The sequence below is a fragment of the Sminthopsis crassicaudata genome, chromosome 5, assembly GCF_048593235.1.
Source record: "Sminthopsis crassicaudata isolate SCR6 chromosome 5, ASM4859323v1, whole genome shotgun sequence".
Taxonomy (NCBI): Eukaryota; Metazoa; Chordata; class Mammalia; order Dasyuromorphia; family Dasyuridae; genus Sminthopsis; species Sminthopsis crassicaudata.
In genome coordinates, this window is record NC_133621.1 from 171738870 (window position 1) to 171758119 (window position 19250).

Sequence of the window (19250 nt, forward strand, 5' to 3'; positions counted from 1 at the left end):
CCAAATATTTAACTTTAATTGGAAGACAGCTCTATCCTGAACAGTTAAGCAAATCTAAGCATTTTATGCCATAAAATTATATAAAACTAGTGGAGCAAGATGTACTTTCCATATACCTAAAATAATAAAGATGAATGATCTATAGCAAAACAAAGAACAGTAACAAAGCATCAAGGAGAACACATTAATTATTACATGTATTGCAGAGATGCTTTCTTGCAAATGGACAAATAATTCAGCTTCCTGAATTCCAAAAAACCATATGCCAAAGAAATTGCATAAATACGTATGCATATATTGGATTAACATGTATTTTTATACCATGTTCAACATATATTGGATTACTTGCCATCTAGGAGAGAAGATGGGGAAGGAGGAGGATTGGAACACAAGGTTTTGCAAGGGTTAATGTTGAAAAATTATCCTTGCATATGTTTTGAAAATAAAAAGCTTTAATAATAACAACAATAATAGTAATAAAACATATGCCAAGCTAGCAAAGCAAGAAAGTGTACTGCTTTCAAGTAACTCACTTGCTGTAATAAAACAAGGATGCAAAATAGTCTTATACCCGAAACAGAAAAAAAAGTGAAACAAAGACCAGTAATCTATTAGTAGAAAATTAATTAATCAAACCACAGCATATGTATCTACATAATAATATACATAAATTATCTCATTCGCTTTTCATAACTGGGGAAGGGAAAGTTCAGACAGAAAAAGAATTATACCCATTTTATGGATCAAATGTTACATTTAGAAAAGTTTAAGTGACATATCCAGAGTTACAAATCCAATGAAGCAGAAAAAGGAACCTTGACCCATTGTGTCTCAATCAATAAACATCAACCATGAGTTCAGGAACTATAAGAGCTAAGAATACAAAGACATGAATGAGAGTCTAGGCGCTCTCTCTCTCTAACTTACTAACACACACACACACACACACACACACACACACACACACACACACACACAATTTTAAACTTCAATAACTATTACAATTTTCTGTTTCAGAGACAAATATGATAGCAGAAATAACATCTTAAATGAGAATGAGTACTGTGCTAATGAAGCATGTTATAGGGGGAATGTCATTAAACCAGGAACCTGATACAGGATGTCCCAAAAGTCTTTCATGGATTTAATTCTATTAAATATCCTATTAATTAGTCTGTACTGATAAGCTTGTACTATAGGATATTACATTCAATAAATCAACAAGCATTTGTTAAACACTTACCAAGCATCATTAGGTGAGGGGATATATAACAAATTCTCCCCCTAGTTATAAACTTTGATGCCTACAGAACAAATATTCTTAATATTGAATCCAAGATATAGGAAATAGGACATATTGTGTCGTTAGTGTTTTGGTTCAATTTCTTTCCCAAATCATGATTCTTGGTAGCTTAGTATTGAAAAAGACATGGCTTTTTATAAGGAATATGAAAAAAAGAAGAGATAGTTTGGATAATTAAGTAAGCAAGAAATTCATCAAGATGATAATGGAGAAAGTAACAAAGAATAGAGGATTCATTAAATTTTCATAAGGCTAGTAGAGTCAAGATGGCATAAGGGGAAAAATTCTAGATTTTGATTAGACCACCTGGGTTCAGTCTCACCTCTATCACTTATTAGCTTTTCGATCTCATGTAACTCATTTAACTTGTCTTAAATCTCCCTTTTTTTTTTTTTTAGACCATAATAATTGTGCTATCCTCATAGACTTGTTAGTTTAAGAGTTAACCATACTACCATAGCCCCAATTTCACCACGCTGTATTTCAGTTATCTTTCTGCCATACAATCGCTTATATATACACTACTTCTTTCTGAGCTTCCTTTGATGTAATATGATTTTGTGGTGCTCCGATTTCAGTGGGGCTTCTGTTCTGGGCAATACGTTAATTTCCCATGCCCAGTCTATCTGATTCTGACCACACTTTAGTCAGATAGCTTCTGGTCTCAGAAACTCCCACAGATCAAACTCCAGAGACAATAATGAATAAAACCACTCCTCAGTTTTTTGTTGACTGGTAATCTTGTCAGTAATAATCTGGTCAAGAGAACCAAATTCCAGAGACCACTCTTTTCTACCAATGAGCCATAGAATTAGCATATCTATGTTTGAAAGTTGGATAAATGTATCTCCTTGCTTCTGTTTTTCTGCTGAATTCCTTTACAATTCAGCCCACTTTGCAATGGCCTAAACTGTTGCAATGAAGCTTCGCCCCTTGGCTTAGGAGATGGGTTCAAATTTACAAATTCTTTTGAGATATCTCTTGACACCAGTCCAGGACCCCAAACTTTTGAGATGCTCCCTTCCCAACCTCAACACCTTCATCTACCTCACTTACTCTGAGAAAAGCAATCAAAGCAATATAAAACTACCATTCCTAAAAAAGACATATCAACTGATATCCCTATGATGCTATTTTGATCTTTCAGACTAAAATACCATTCATTTTGAACTCATTTCTCTGTTTTCTTTCTCTATTATAATCTAAGTTTTTTGAGGACAAGGACTGTCTTACTTTTTGTATCTGTATCTCTAGTAATTAACACAACTACCCATAAAATAGTAAACTCTTAGTAAATATTTTGATGTTCATGTATATTTGAGTTATTACAAGCACTGAAGATTTAGTCTAGATAAATCATAGGTCATCAAAAATAGTTCTGGTTATCTTTAATCCAGAGAGATTTTTTAAAAATCATAAATGAAAAAATATGATTATTTTTGGCAAAAACTACTTATATTTACTTTAAGTACATTTAAACCCCTGAGCTTCTAGAATCCTTTAGACCAACCACTAAGATTTCTTCTTAGGAAAAAACAAAAATGACTAAAATTGAAATTAAAATTCAGGGGCAGCTAGGTGGCGCAGTGGATAGAGCACCAGCCCTGAAGTCAGGAGGACCTGAGTTCAAATCTGATCTCAGACACTTAAACACTTCCTAGCTGTGTGACCCTGGGCAAGTCACTTAACCCCAGCCTCAGGGGGGGGAAAAAAATTCAAAGGCAGACATAGTAAGAGAGTATCCTTTCAGAATAAAATATACCAGAAGGCAAAGTATACCTCACCCTCTCAGAAAAGAACTCAAAATTTAACTAAACCAGAAATAGTTAACCAAATGCTAGAACGTCAAAATGAAAGAATATTGCAAACAACTAAGGGTCTTACAAATCAAGGGAAACCAGCTAGAACCGTGCAAAGAAAGCCACATGCTAATCATGAGAAATGAAAGGAAACAAAGTTGAATAAGACTTTTGGCAATATAAATTCACCAAACTTTAAATAAGGTAAACAAGTGTATCTAGGCAAAAATAAATAAATCAATTAGACATAATATTTGTAAACTACAAAAAAATAAGAAAAAAGAAAAAAAGAAAAAGAAAGATAAAGATACTTTGCCTTCCAGAACATCTACCTTATCTGAAGGTAAAAGCAAGAACAAGAGAAAATAATTATGGAAAAGCCATGTTCTCCATGAAAAGTAAAAACACATAAAATTATCCTACATGAAGCAAGAAATAAAAGAAAGAAGTGAATCCATACTTTTATAATGAGATAGGACATATGAAGATCATTGACATAAAGAAGTAGGAAAATGGAGAAGGAGGAGATCCAACACCACATTCATATCTCTACTGGGGAAAGGAAGAAATAAGGCAATTGTCTTTTAGAAGTCTTACCTTGTCTTTAAAATCATTAAGAGAATAGTTTTCTTATGTGCAAACTCCATAAAAATATGCACTATGTGTCACTAAGTGCTTACTTATTATGTGTCAATCACTGGGGTAAGCACTGGAATATTGACCTAAATGTATACTAAATGTATATTGACTAAAATGTATACTAAAGTACAATAATCTAATCTAAATAATGGATAGATCAAAGAATCAATAAATAAATCACAAAAGTAAATGAAAACAGGAAGATAATGTACCAATATTTATGAGATTAAAGCAATTCTGAAAATTTACATCCCTAATAACAAAGGGGGAAAAATGAGAAAACTAATGAATTGAGCATGTAATTAAGAATTGGAAAGTTAATAATCTGAAAAGAAGCATAAAAGAAAAAAATTGAAAACCACAAAGGAAATTCAATTGAAAGCAAAAAGACTATTGAGCTGATGTACTAAACAAAGAGCTATTCTCTAAAAAGCCTTAGAAAATTGACAAAACATTAGTAAATTTGACTTTAAAATTAAACAGACAAAATGAAAAGAAAAATGAGAACAAATTCACAATGAATAAAGCAGAAATGATGAAATTAGAAAAGTTCTGTATTCAATTTTCCAATAAATCTGAAAATTTAATAGTAATACATGAAAATGTATAAAAATTGATCCTAAACAACTCAATCTCAGAAAAAGAGGAGAAAGTCATAAAGCAACTGAATTAGATAGCTTTATAGGTTAATTGCATAAAATATTTTAAGAACAATTAATTCTTTTTTAAAAAATACAGAAGAAGGCAATCTACTAAACTCCTTTTATAAAGCAAATATACTTTGGATAGTCAAATTAAAGAGAGAAAAAATAGAAGAACTAGAAACCTATGTCATTCAGAAATATCAATATAATATTTAAAATAACTTATTAACAAAGCAACCACATTAATATATGCATTAAATAAAATGGAAAAACTATACTAAGGATTCAACATTAGAAAAAAAACAATTAGCAGAGTTAATCATATCATAAATAAAACTTACATTATTATATCAACTAACAGGGGAAAAAAGTAAAATATAGCACTAATTTATATTAAAAATGGTTTTTTTTTAAAAAGTATTAGAATGGAAGTCTTTTGTTTAAAATGATCAAAAGCATTTATCTAAAATTAATAGCTAGTATTATTTGTAACTAAGAAATACAGAAAGCTTTTCCAATAAGATCAGGGTGAAAGAAAAATTTTCTCACCACCACCATCACCACCACCACTATTATTCGGTAGAATACTAGAAATGCTAAGTATAGAGATAAGAAAAATAAATTAAGTGGATAAGAATTGGTAAAAAGGAGGTAAGACTATCTCTACAAGTAGATTATATAATGGTTCGCTTGGAAGATCCTAGGACAGGATTTTTTAAAAAATCTTTTGTGTCATAAATCACATTAGCAGTATGATAAAGCCTGGGAAAACTCAAAATATTTTTAAATATATAAAATAAAATACATAGAATTTACAAAGGAAATCAATTCTAATGAAACAATCATAATAAAAATGTTTTAAAAGTGCATGGATAACCGCCTAAGAACTTTAGAGAAAAAATAAAACACCAAAATGAATAAAGGCAATAAATAAAAGTAGCAAGATGCAAAATAAATCCATACAAGTGCCTAGTAAATGCAGGACTGATATAAATATATCCACAAGATAAGATTTGCAGAAATAAATGAAATCTAAATAATCAGAAATGTAATTTACTATTCATAATTGATATATGCCAATATAATATAAATGAAACTACCTATATTATTCTACAGATTTGGTACAATCCCAAATAAATTACGGATCAAATTGTGGTACTAGAATAAAATTAATAAAGATGAACAAAAGGTCAAGAATGTCGACAAAAATTATGAAAAAAATTAGGAATGAAGTGAGATTAGCACTGTAAGAATAAATTTATAAAATTATAAATATAAATTAATCTAATAAAAAAAGAAAATTAAATAAGTGCAATAAATAAAAGCAAATGAAATCTATTTTTTTGATGAATTCAAGAATACACAAACTACTTGGAAAGATTTCTTGACTTATGAATTTTAAAAACCACTATGGGGAATTTTTTTAAAAAGTAAAAGTTTTAAAATTGCAAATAAGGAAAGTTTCACAAGTAGACATGAGGAGAATAGAAAGACAAAATAACTGAGAAACCACAGAAAGACTACTAGCAATAAAGTCAGAAGACCTGAACTCAGATCCCATTTCTGATGCTTACTAGCTCTGTGATCTTGGGCAAATTGTTTAACTTCCTTGGGCCTCAGTTTTTTCCTTTATAAAATAAAGGACTTGATAGTCCCTTTCAGCTCTAAATTTGTGGTCTTAGAATATGAAGAATATAAATAAAATGAATAGAATATGAAGAAAAAATATAGATTAGAGCAGAAGAAAACCTATGTATCACAGACAAGCCTTCAGAGGATATGATTAACTTTCTAAAATCATGAAAACTTTTAAAAATCACTAATACAAAATTACTAATACTAAGATAAATGCAAATTAAAACTTTGGCAAAGAAGATGGAAAAGCCAATGATGCAAAGGGAAGGTAAAGACACTAATTTGCTGCTGGTAGGGTTGTAAGTTGTTCTGTCATCTAAAAAACACTTGGAAATTATATGAGAAAAGTTTCTAAATTATTCATATCCATTGATGTGGTAATCCTGTTACTAACCTTATGCCCAATGTCTCAAGGAGGTCAGTGACAGAAAAAAAAAGCAACTCATGCAATAAAATATTGATAATAGCACTTATCAAAAAGATGGAAACAAATTATGTGCTTATCAAGAGAGGACTGGTTGGATAAATATTATATGAATGTAATAGAATATCCTTATACCATAAGTAATAAGGAATATGAGAAATTCAGAGAAATATGGGAAGAATAAAATAACCTGAAGCAGAGCAAAGCAGAATCAAACAAACAACATCATATTTTAAGTGAAGACAGTACTAAAAGGCCACTAATTTCAGGTAAAAATCATGGGACAATTTTGACTTCAAATCATTAAGATTAATATACATATCTTTCTATGAACAAATAGCAAGCAATAAAAATGGAAATTATACATATATGTGTATATATATACATATATATATATGTATATATATATATATATATATACACACACACACACTATATATATATAAATAAAATTTTTAATGACTACATCAGGAGAAAAGGAAGGGAAGCATTCACGTAGAGTCCCTACCTTATATGAGGCATTTAAAATACTTTATAAATATTTTCTCATTTGATCCTATAACAACCCTGCAAAGAAGATGTTATTGCTTTCCCCATTTTACAGAAAGGGAAACTGAGGCAAACTGACATTAAGTAACTTGCCCAGAGCCACACAGCTATTAATTGTCACACAGTAGGCATTTAGTATTTATTAAAGCTATATTTGAACTTATCCACTATGCCACCTAACTGCCTCATATTATATAGTCCTTTTCTTCCCCCCTATAGGAAAATAGCATGGAGGGAAGTGAATTATTTACAGTAAGTACCAATAACAAAAGTTATAAATATCAAGCATACAATCAATAAAGAGAACAAAGCAAATCCAACTTTCTAAATCAGAAGTATCTGCCACATGATTAACACCATCCATAGAATGTAGCAAGTGTGCAGGTACAAGGTTCCATATTTATCCCTTTTATATTATACAAATTAGAGAAGGAAATGGCAAATCACTCCAAACAAACAAACCAAACCCCCCAAATCCCAAATGGGATCATGGAGAATGGGATGCAACTGAAATGATGGAACAATAAAAATTATATAAGCACATGAATCTGCTTTATACAAACAAATCAATCTCAATGGCTCATTTTCCTGTAGATACATCAAAATCTGGATATATTATCCAATTAAGTTACAACGAATAACTGAAGCTACAGACCTACTTTCAAGAGCAAAATGCATCTTCAGATACAAAAATTCAAGAAAGTCTCAACTCTTCAAAATGGTGTTTGGGGAGTTTAAGAAAAAAAACAAACAACCAAATAAAAAATCAAATATACACAGATGTACAGTCATACTCTAGGTGGTTACAATAAGTTAGTGTAACTGAGCCTTATAAGAACCCTAGTAAGGATTTCCAAAGAAAGAAACAATGAAAGCCCAGATACCCAGCTGAGTGACACTTATTATATTGCCTTAATGGATTTAACATTGTACTTTCCTTAATAAAGCTTTTCTATAGCCAGAAAAGAACAGGATACAATTTGCAAATCTAGTGTTCCTGAACTGATAAAAACAGCTTTGGGGTCTCTTGAGTTTCCTGCTCAAGTGTTTTGTCCAGACTTTCCTATTCACCAGAGGAGACATTACCAGGATTTAAGTCCAAAATTCTTTGATTTTATTAAGCCTGAAGAAAGGCGATAACAAACCTGGCACTAAAGCAATGACCTATAAATAGAAGTGGTAACTCCAAAGGTTTACTTGTGAACAGAAAAACAGAACATCTGAGTGGTGAAATGTCTTGTTTGGCTCTGGGGCAATCAGATGATGCTCTGGGCCTGGAGTCAAAAAAGAAATCAGATGATTACTAGCTATATGAACTTCATCTGTCTGTCTCAGTTTCTTTAACTGTAAAATGGGTATAAGAATAGGTATTTATTCTCTAGAGTTGTTGTGAGATGTTTAACAGGTACCAATGTACTTAGTAGGTATCAGATTAAAAAAAACTTTTTTTCTTGACCTTTAAAACAAGAATGTGAAGTATGACATATAAATTATTGTAAAGTTTTTAGCACAGTTCTTGGCACATGTCTAATGCCATATACATGTTAGCTATTAGTCTTAAAAATTTTAAATAAGAATAGGGAGGGAAGGGGTCCTGAAAAGAGAAGTAATTTGCCCCTTGTCATATCATTAGACTAGAATTCAGGTATTTATAACTCACGTCAATTTCTCATTCACTAGACAATAATGCTGTTTAATGCTTAATAACAAGTCAGTTAGTTTTTCTGTTCCTCTTTTCACTCATCTGTAAGTGTCTTTTTACAGATGAGGAAAATTAGGAACAACAACAACAAGTTAAATGGCTTACCAAGCTCTCATATCTTGTAAAATTCAGACTCAAGTTTTAAATCCAGGGGGTGTTGACTACAGATCCAGCCTTTTTTCCTTGACAAAACAAATTAACTCAAACTGTCTTGTGAAGTAGGCAAGATTAGGATTATTATCTTTCTTTTCTATGTAAGGAAACTGCTAAGAGACATTAGGTGATTGAGGAATAAGAGAGTAAAGTATTATCATTTGAAATAATTTATCTGTTTAGATTTGATGCTGAGGTTTTAACTAGTTAATTTATTTTTCTTCTTTTTTTGGGTAAGGTAATTGGGGTTAAGAACTTTCCCAGGGTCAACATAGCTAGGAAGTGTTAAATGCCTGATGGCAGATTCCAACTCAGGTCTTCCTGACTTCAGAGCTCTATCTACTGCACCATCTAGCTGCCCCCTGAGATTTTACATACATTTGAAAATAGTTCAGGAGACATTTACACATTAGGGAAGAATTTTGCTGTGCTCACCATTATTTTGTCTACCATTTCAAGGAATTTTCTTTCCATTTGGGGCATGACCTGTGGTTAGTTTAGAGGAAGGTATGTCACAGATAATATTCTAGTCTTTGTTGCCTTCAAAAATCTAATCTTAAAAGTGATGGGCACAAAATGTTTGTGGCAGCTCTTTTTGTAGTGGCTAGAAACCGGAAGATGAATGGATGTCCATCAGTTGGAGAATGGTTGGGTAAATTATGGTATATGAAGGTTATGGAATATTATTGCTCTGTAAGAAATGACCAGCAGGAGGAATACAGAGAGTCTTGGAGAGACTTACATCAACTGATACTGAGTGAAATGAGCAGAACCAGAAGATCACTATACACTTCAACAACAATACAGTATGAAGATGTATTCTGATGGAAGTGGAAATCTTCAACATAAAGAAGATTCAACTCACTTCCAGTTGATCAATGATGGACAGAAACAATTACACCCAGAGAAGGAACACTGGGAAGTGAATGTAAATTGTTAGCACTACTGTCTATCTACCTTCGGAATGTGGAACAAGAAAATGGTATTTACACACATATATTGTATCTGGGTTATATTGTAACATATGTAAAATGTATGGGATTGCCTGTCATCAAGGGGAGGGAGTAACGGGAGGGAGGGGATAATTTGGAAAAATGAATACAAGGGATAATATTATTAAAAAAAAATTACTCATGCATATATACTGTGAAAAAAATTATATAAAAAAGTGATGGGCACGGTAAATTTTGAAATGATCACTTATCCTTCAAATGCTTTTGGAATATGTTTCACATCATCTTGCCACAAATATTTTCATGGGTTGGGTCCTCAAATGCTTACTTGGTTATGACGATGCTATGTTGAACAATTTATTATATTAGTCCAAATAATCATTTAAAAACAACAACAACCTTCTAAATATTCCTAAAACTTCTAATGGAAAAAAAAAAGCTGACATCAATCAAATATAAATAACTAAACTGAAAAATAAGTGCCCCTTTAAGACTCAGTTCAGAACTGACTAAAAATAGTCATTGCTGATCTCAACATATTAAATGTGAACTTTTAGGTAAGGTGCCACCCCATGCTTGGAAATAACCAGGAAAGAATCCACCCAACAACATGCTATTTACATAATGGAATCATTCTATTTCTGCACCCTGAATCACTAACAATTCAATTTATGAGTCTTTGTGGACTAGCAGGATGAAATCACCAAGTCATATTTGGTTAAGAAGTCTCCTGGCAGGGATGACACTAACAGCAAGTCAGAAACATCTTTAAAAACCTCTTTATGTTAATTATGCAAGGAACAGAAAAGACCATGGACTCATAAAGACTTGCATTTCAATTCTTTCTTGCTGGCTGTGTCAAAGAAGAGATTAAGTCACCAGCTCTCTGCTTCAATTTCCTTATCTATAAAATAGTAATAATAAAAGTCCATACTTCACAGGATTTTGGGAAGGATCAAATGAGTTAATACATGTATAAAGTGCTTTGTAACTCTTAAAGCACTATAAATACTGTAAGTATTATTATTATTAAAAAACAAAGCAAAACAAAAAAACAACAACAAAAAAACCACAAGCCTATAATATTAGAACTCAGAATTGAAATGATGGCAGAGAAGTTGTTCAAAATTTCATTTTGAAACCAAGACCCTGACAGATTCATGCAAGATCAAACAACAGAGTCCAGAAATCAGTCTGAAGTTCTCTAACCCCAAATGTAGGGACTTCTTCATTAAATTATGTTAGCTCATACTTCCTTCCCACCTTCCCCGCCCCCCCAAAAAAGACATAATCCATAGAGAATCTTGGAATTTTCAGATAAGTCTCATTGGCTACTAATCTGATACTAGTTGATAGATCCTTATTAACTGACCTTGGCACTCATAAAAGTATCCATTGGGCAATGGTGCTAAAGAAGGGCTGATAATACCTCTGCTTAAATCTTTTGTGGACTAAAAAGAAGCCTGGGATTTGGATAGGAATGCTCAGATTCTAACTTTGTACTTACTGAGGAAGTCACTTAATTTCCTTTTCCCATCCCTATTTGCTACCTAGAGGGTGTGAATTATAACATTATTTGTTCCCCAGTAGGATCAGTTCTCAATCCTCTACTTGACAAATTCCATCTTTTCCCAAGCCTTAAAATAGTTTTCTGGTGACTTTAATATAATGAAGTTTTTTTCCCAGAGAAATAAAACTTTTTAAACTATATATAATTGTTTTACTTTTAACATATCACTAAAAGCAGTAAATGCATAATAAAATCCCCAAGGACCCCAGCAATTCCCACATAGTATATAAGCTACTCCAAATTGAAAAATTCAAGGAAATGAATAATTGTTTATTCTGCCCTGGCCATTGTCCTGTCAGTTAGTAAAAGAAATCTGAGAATATAACAGTTTACAACTGATCGATGCCATCAGGAGGAATAGAACTCCTTAACTTTTTTTTTATGTGAAATTGATCCCTATGGTCAGAGAAGTGAAGATTATGTATAGATCTTTTTCCCTTTTCAGTATGTTTTATTACCTACATTTATAATGGAAGGAAATGCTAAATTTTAATGAGAAGTTAGTGAAAACAAAGACTGTATACACATGTGTGTATATGTGTATATATATGCATCTGTCTATCACCTGAAAATCAATATACCCTTTGAAGGTCTGGGGTCCCCAAGTTAGGAACTCTTGCTTTTTAATTACAGATTAAGGAATTCTGGTCCTAGAACACAGATTTGCTTTCTGATATTAGGCAATATTCCTAAAGACCAATACTTCTCCAAGCACTGTCCCATTGCTGTCAGGAATCTCTTCCTGATCACTTCTTTTTCTTTTTTCTTTTTGCTGAGGCAATTTGGGTTAAGTGACTTGTTCAGGGTCACACAGTTAGGAAGTGTAAGTATCTGAGACCATATTTGAACTCAGATCCTCCAGACTTCAGGGCTGGTGTTCTATCTACTGCACCACCCAGCTGCCCCTCCCTGATCACTTCTTGTCATGATTAGGTAATAAGGGAGCTGTATGTACATGTGTACATATATGGATATATATGGATATATATGTATATATATATATATATATGTGTATACTTGTGTATGTGTGTGTGTGTGTGTGTGTGTGTGTGTGTATAATATATATTATACTAAATGAGACAAGAGCACCTGCACCAACAAAATTCTCCCTCCCTGGAATAACCGCACCCTGCCTCCCCCTCCTCCTCCCATAACCTCATAGTTTTGGCAGGTGCTGGGGAAGGCCATGGGGGGTACTTTATGGTCTGTGGCAGTTGTTAGGAATAGTGAGCAGAATCCTGTCCCTTCCCTTTCCTCATTCTGAATGGTACAGTGAATTGTACAGAATAAGCATGGGTGATTAGCTTGCAATTTTCATCATCTTACTTTTCTCCCCCAAAACTTGCCTTTCTAAACTTCCCTTTTTCTGCCAAGAGCACAACTATCCCTCAAGTTGCAGTTTCAAAATATTAATATTCTCAATTTCTCACTATTATTCATGTCACTTTTCAGTTGGCACGTATCTCAGACTTGTACTCTTGTTTATGTTTAGGTTACTATCTCTCACCTAAAGACATCACTTCCTTCTTGGTCTTCTTGCCCTAAGTCTCTCCTTATTCCAATCAATCCTGTTGTTGCAGGAAGTTTCCTTAAGTAAAGATTGACTACTCAAATTATGTCGCTCTCTGCCTCAAACTCCACTACTTACAACTGACTCTAGGATTTATTTCATCTTTATCTAATCCTTTTTAATATTTATTTTGTATAGCTATAATGCACATTAAAAATATACATAATCACACGTACATTGATACATGTATTTAATTTATAAAAATTTGGATGCAGTTAACTTTAAAAAAAACTGATAGGAATATGTGATCGAAAAATTTTAGAGAATATGGTTAAAGAACATTGGATTTGGAATCAGTTCTAACTTCTTAATATTGGCTCACTACAGTAGTGAAATGATCAATAATTGAAGTGGTTAAACATTCAGAAATCTAAAAAAAATGCTGGTATACAGAAGGCTTACCTTATCAAAGACAGATTTCCCAGAGGATATTGCTGAATCAAAAAAGCCATTTCCTATAGCTAATACCTCTGTTCTTATCAACATTAAGTCAGCCTTTGGAGACAGAATCCCTTTAGTGTAGGGAGGATTGTGGAGAAAGATTGCCAGGCAGAGTTTTCAGTTATACCACAATTTAATAATGTATAAGACCTTTGTAACATTATGGATCTAGTCTGCTGTAATTCCAAAGACCAAATTGTATCAGAAGTGATAGGGATACAGGCGAAGATTATATACTTACTACCAAGTGAAGCCCTAAAAAGTCACAGAATAGGAAGGAATAATGTTTAACATTTTTGTCGGCAGGATTCTAATGCGCTTTGGACCCCATATCAATCCTCCATCTACCCTTTTAAAATATAAAACCACAGCCTACTCAACTTTCCACTACCAAGATAAAAATTTCTCAAACTATTGCCATTATTATGATCCTATTATGTTATAAAACTATTTGGTTGAAAAGTTTAAAAAAAAAAAGTATTTGTAGCTATACCTACAAGCTAATTGTATGTACTTTCATTTCCACTTGCTTAGATTCAGAATGTTAAAAGAAAACTGGCAAACCCCCTTACCAAGTTGATGATGTGCAGTCTATTTTTCTAGGTACATCTGAAAAGTGCTCACCAAATACAAGTTGCCCTTCAAGCACAATATGTGCTTGTGGACAATACTGTGCCTAGAGCTTTTCTCCTAGAACCAAATCTTGAATTTCCATTTAGTAGTTTATGGCAAACAGCAGTAGAATAACCATGATGTCATGGTACCAAACTAAGGGGAAACAGGAAGAACAGCTTTACAAGGGGAATTTTGAAGGAAATTTTAGTCTCAGTCCAATATATACCTGATAAAAACAAAAACATTTTACGGGATCTCTTTTTACCTGTATGCACACAGAACCTACATATTCAAGCACAAATTCATCTCAGCAAAGTTTAAATGTAATAGGATATTCAGTTAAAACTTAAAACTGAACTAAAAACTTTTGGATTACCCTGCATTTTGTTTTCTTTGGTCACAGGAATTTCCTCACATCAAAACCAATGGCAAAACAGAGAATCAATGCAGAATTACATGTATTGAAGCTCAAACTACTTCCAAACCTACCCCCACTCCCCACCTCCCCAATCTTCCCCCTCAAAACCTAAAGCAACAGAAAAGGAAAGGAAAAAACCAGAGCTTCATAGCTTTAAATGAAAAAATCCCCACCCTTTATTCCTTTGGTGTCTAGAATTTCTGTACATGAAATGATGCCAGAAGCAAGAAACCAGGAAGCCAAAAAGAATGTTTTTTATACCAAAAGGCGGAGAGGTCAGGGTGACTAGAACTACCAATGAATGAACAAGGCAACAACAAAAAGGCTAGTGGTATGAGGTGGTGTGACATGCTAGTAAAGGAAAGGGGAGGAGCAGGCTTTTGGATAAACTGTGGAAACGATTTGAAAACATAAATCACTTAGTTGCCCAAATATAAAAAATTTCACCATCTTGTAGACTTACTTCACAAACTAGAGGAGTGAGTAGGAGGAAAAACAGAAAAGAATTTAAAGAGGGAGGGGAATTTACAGAGAGTTAAAATATAAAATTGTAGTTTAATAGAAGAGGAAATAGAGGGAAATTATAAAATTCACACAAAAACTTTTTATTTGTTATTTGTAAAGCATAATGTCTGGCAAATAGTAGTCATTTCTTTTTTCTTCCTCTGATTAAAGAGAAAAGAAAGATGACATATATATATGCTTCAAATAAAATCTTATTTCATTTTTTAAAGTATTATGTTGGATTAATATATTCACTCTTTGCTTTCAAATAAAGCCCAATGAGGAAATCAATCAAATTTATTTGCTTATACAACATGATTAGTTTTATTATTAGCAGAAGTTAGGCATCCCTAATGACATCGTAGGCTGATAATTTAAGATTTGAGAAGCTATAGATTCCTTTTAGCTATTTCAGGGTCATTTATTACTCTCCCTGCGGACTGACTGACCATCATGTGTCTCTGGGGAAAACTACTCACAACCAGAAGCAGACACAACTATGTGAGTCACTGTTTGCCCTAAATGTTGTGCAAACCACCTGACTTTAAAAACCATGGGAAATCTTCAGAAAATTATCTATCTCACTCAGCACAGAAAAATACAAAAACATTTATCTTACAATTCTAAGAAAGAAATATATGTTGAGTTCTACTATTTTTAAGACCTGAATGACAAATCTGACTGAAAACACTATATCCCACTGTCTAAAAATCTTTAGAATACCCAGATTTATTTAGAAAGCAGATACATGAGAGATTGGGGGGAAAACCACATTCAGACATGCATGGAATAAAAATTGAATATATTATTTCAATGTCAAATCACAGACAAATTTTTCTACAAATTCTGTCTATGAATTCTCTTTACTTTTTCCCTAAGCAGCCTATTGGAGGATTTAAAACTTCAAATTTAGTTTAACTAATAGAAAAGGCAGTTGAGAAGTATAATTTCTAAAAAATATGAAACTTTCTATCTGACAGTAAAGACCAAGGTTTGACTCACGAAACTCTTAATTTCTGTGAAGAGTCTCATCATTTGACTTACAAGAACCATGAAACCATCATCAAAGGGGTTCCTATTTCTATGACTTAAGAACGGAGGAGTAGTTTCAATGATGTTTACAATCAAATCTAACTGTGATAATAATGCTTTTCTCTAGGAAGCAATGGAGATATACCCACAAAAGGTAAAAATGACAGAGAGAAACCAAAATGGCTAAATTACAGAAGTAATTTTTTTAATAAATAGGAAAAGAAAATGGCACAGTAGATAAAGGACCAGCATAGTTGGTAAAGCCCAACTTTTTTTGAATGCATACCCCATCATTTAAAAAAAAAAACTGGGGGAAAGGAACCTGATATTTATTTTTATATATTAAATAAATATGTAGCAGTGCTGCATTATATTATAAAACATACATAAAATTGAAATAGAAAAAGGATGAAATAAAATAATTTAAAATATTTTTATTTATTAATTTAGTTTATTAATGGTACTGAAACCCTTTGTTCTTAATAAAGTTACGAATGGAGTGTCAGAGTAATGGACAAAGTAGATAGAGACAGCCTCAAAGCTAAGAAAATTCAGGTTCAAGTCTTGCTTCTGAGATATACAGGCTGTGTAGACCAAGTTAACCTCTAGGTGCACTAATCAACTTTCTAAGATTGTAAGGTACAGAGGAAATTATAACTCATACTTCAAGAAAGAGTAATCTCACCTGGGAATTCTCTATATTAGCAATATCCCAAAGCTTTTTAGTGAGTCAGTGAAGTCAAAATTATTTCTACACTAATAATAATAAAACTAATTTTAAGAATTATTTTAAGACATTTTAATTTCCAATACAGTAAATATCAATAGACATAAACTCACATAAAGAAAAGTTTTTTGGCATATCCTCAATAAATGGTAAGAATTATAAAAGGGATCGGATCAGTAGGATGATTTCAGAAAGTCCAGGAGAGACTTACATGAACTGATGCTAAATAGTGTGAGTAGAACCAAGAGAACATTATGCACAGCAACAATCTTATATGATAATCAATTCTGATGCATATGGCTCTTTTCAACAGTGAGATGATTCAGGCTAGTTCTAATGGACTGATGATGAAGAGAGCTGTTTGCACCTAGAGAGAAGACTGTGGGGACTGAGTGTAGATCACAACACAACATTTTCACTTACTTTTTGTTTTCTTTATCATTTTTTCCCCTTTTTGATCTGATTTTTCTTGTACAGCATAATTGTGGAAAAATGTACAGAAGAACTGCACATGTTTAACATATACTGGATTACTTGCTGGAAGGAAGGGAGAAAAATTTTTGGAAGACTGAGTTTTGTAACTATCTATGCATAAATTTTTGGGGAAAAAAAAGCTTAAAAAAAAAAGAAAAAAGAAGGGATCAGAGACTAAAAACTTGGAAGTCCAATAACAATTCAGATTCAGATTCTATACCTAAAAAGAATTATAATTACATTTTTTAGAGAGAACTATGTGATTGATCATGTTTCATTACTTTTTTAAAAAAATCACATGTATATTCTGAAGAATAGGATGGACTTCTAAATAATAATTGTTAAGTAATAAGTGATAAATTCAAAATTCAGGCATTTTGTTCAATGTAGTTTGCCAAATGGGCAATTAAAAAAAATTTTAAATAAAAGATGTATAACATAATAAACAAATGACAGACTAACAGTTACTGAATTTTAGGTTTTCAGTTGAAATCTTTTTTTCTCTGTATATACATGTTGATCACACATAATACAAAACAACAAATTAAACTGTCTCTGATTTCAATTCAGCTGAGTTTCCATAGTCAATAAATATTTATTAAACAACTATTATAGGTCTAGGTCACTGCTAAATGAATGGCATGACACCTTAATTTCCTAGCAATATTTGATTATTTTAGTTGTATTTTTGTATGAGTGTGAAGAACAGTAAGAAAATCCATTTGGCAGGACCACAAAGAGAAGGAAGGAGAGTGATATATATATAATAAAACTGGAAAGGTAGGCTAGAGCCAAACTATGCAGGTATTTAAATGCCAAACAGAGGAGATTAATTTTGATCCTAGAGACAATGAAAAGCCAATGGAGTTTAATAATAAGGGGGGGGAGTGATATGGTCAGACTTGACCTTTTAAAAAATCATCTGGGCTTGTATGTGAAGGAAGGACTAGAGTGGGGAGAGATAAGGAGATTAATTTGAAGGTTACCAAAATAGGCTAGGTAAGAACTAAAGAGGTCCTGAACAAGGGATGGCTATGTAAATGGAATGAAGGTGCCAGGTGTGAAAGATGGGGAGATAGAGAGCACAAGATTTGGTAATTATGTGGATATATTGGGAAAGAGAAGATATCTGAGAGTGACATTGTCAAATGTAGGTAACTAGAAGAATGGTGTTCCTCTTAACAGAAAGAATAAAGTTTGGAAAAGGGGCAAGTTTTTTAGGAAGATCTGCAGAGCAGATTATTACATATCCATGTCTGCTCTTCCTGTGCAACTCACTCTGATCCATTCAAAACAAAAAAGAACATTGGAGAGACCTGGGAGACAGTGCTGGCTGTAGAATCAGGTGACCTCTGCTGAAGTCCTGTTTTAGACTCATACTATCTATGCCTCATGCAATTTTCTAAGACTAAATTCTTGAGGTGTTCCAAAGGGAATTCCCTAGGCAGATTAAATCACAACGCCTAACAAAAAAAATAAGAAAAAAGTACAAACTGATGACCTTATTAATTTATTTAATCATCAGTCAGTACAATAAGAAAATGGCTAGATTTGGAGACAGAGGTCTGAAGAATCAAATTATATCCTTGCCATTTACCAATTCAAAAAGCATTTATTAAACAACTATTCTATGTCAAGTACCATGCTAGGTCCTAGGGACACAAATCCAAATTCTTAAGAAATTTGCATTTTTTGGGGGGAAACAACATATTCACATAGTAATCTGGAAAAAAAATGCTAACAACTGGGGAAAGAGTAGGAGGAAGTTTTTACTTGGTTTTTAAATGAAGTTAGAGATTCTAGCTTCCTTCAAAAGAGTTGAGGTATGAATAAAGTACATGCATTTCATGTATCAGAGACAGTAATGAAGAAGAGAGACGGAAGATTTGATTGTGGGGAACAGCAAGTAACCCCTTTTAGCCAGATTATTGAGTCTTAAAATTTAGGCCTAAAGTCAGATGGGGAAAGACTTTAAATATCCAACAGGGGAGTTTTTCTATAAAAAAATTTAGGCCTAAAGTCAGATGGGGAAAGACTTTAAATATCCAACAGGGGAGTTTTTCTATATAAAAAAAGGAGTCACTGGATCAAGGAATTG

The 19250-nt window shown here is 32.6% G+C and overlaps 1 protein-coding gene across 2 annotated transcripts in view; it reads right to left on the reverse strand.

Moving 5' to 3' along the window:
* STK38L (serine/threonine kinase 38 like) overlaps positions 1–19250 on the reverse strand; it is a 109540-nt gene that overhangs the window by 40176 nt on the left and 50114 nt on the right. The gene's annotated exons all lie outside the window — the stretch shown is intronic.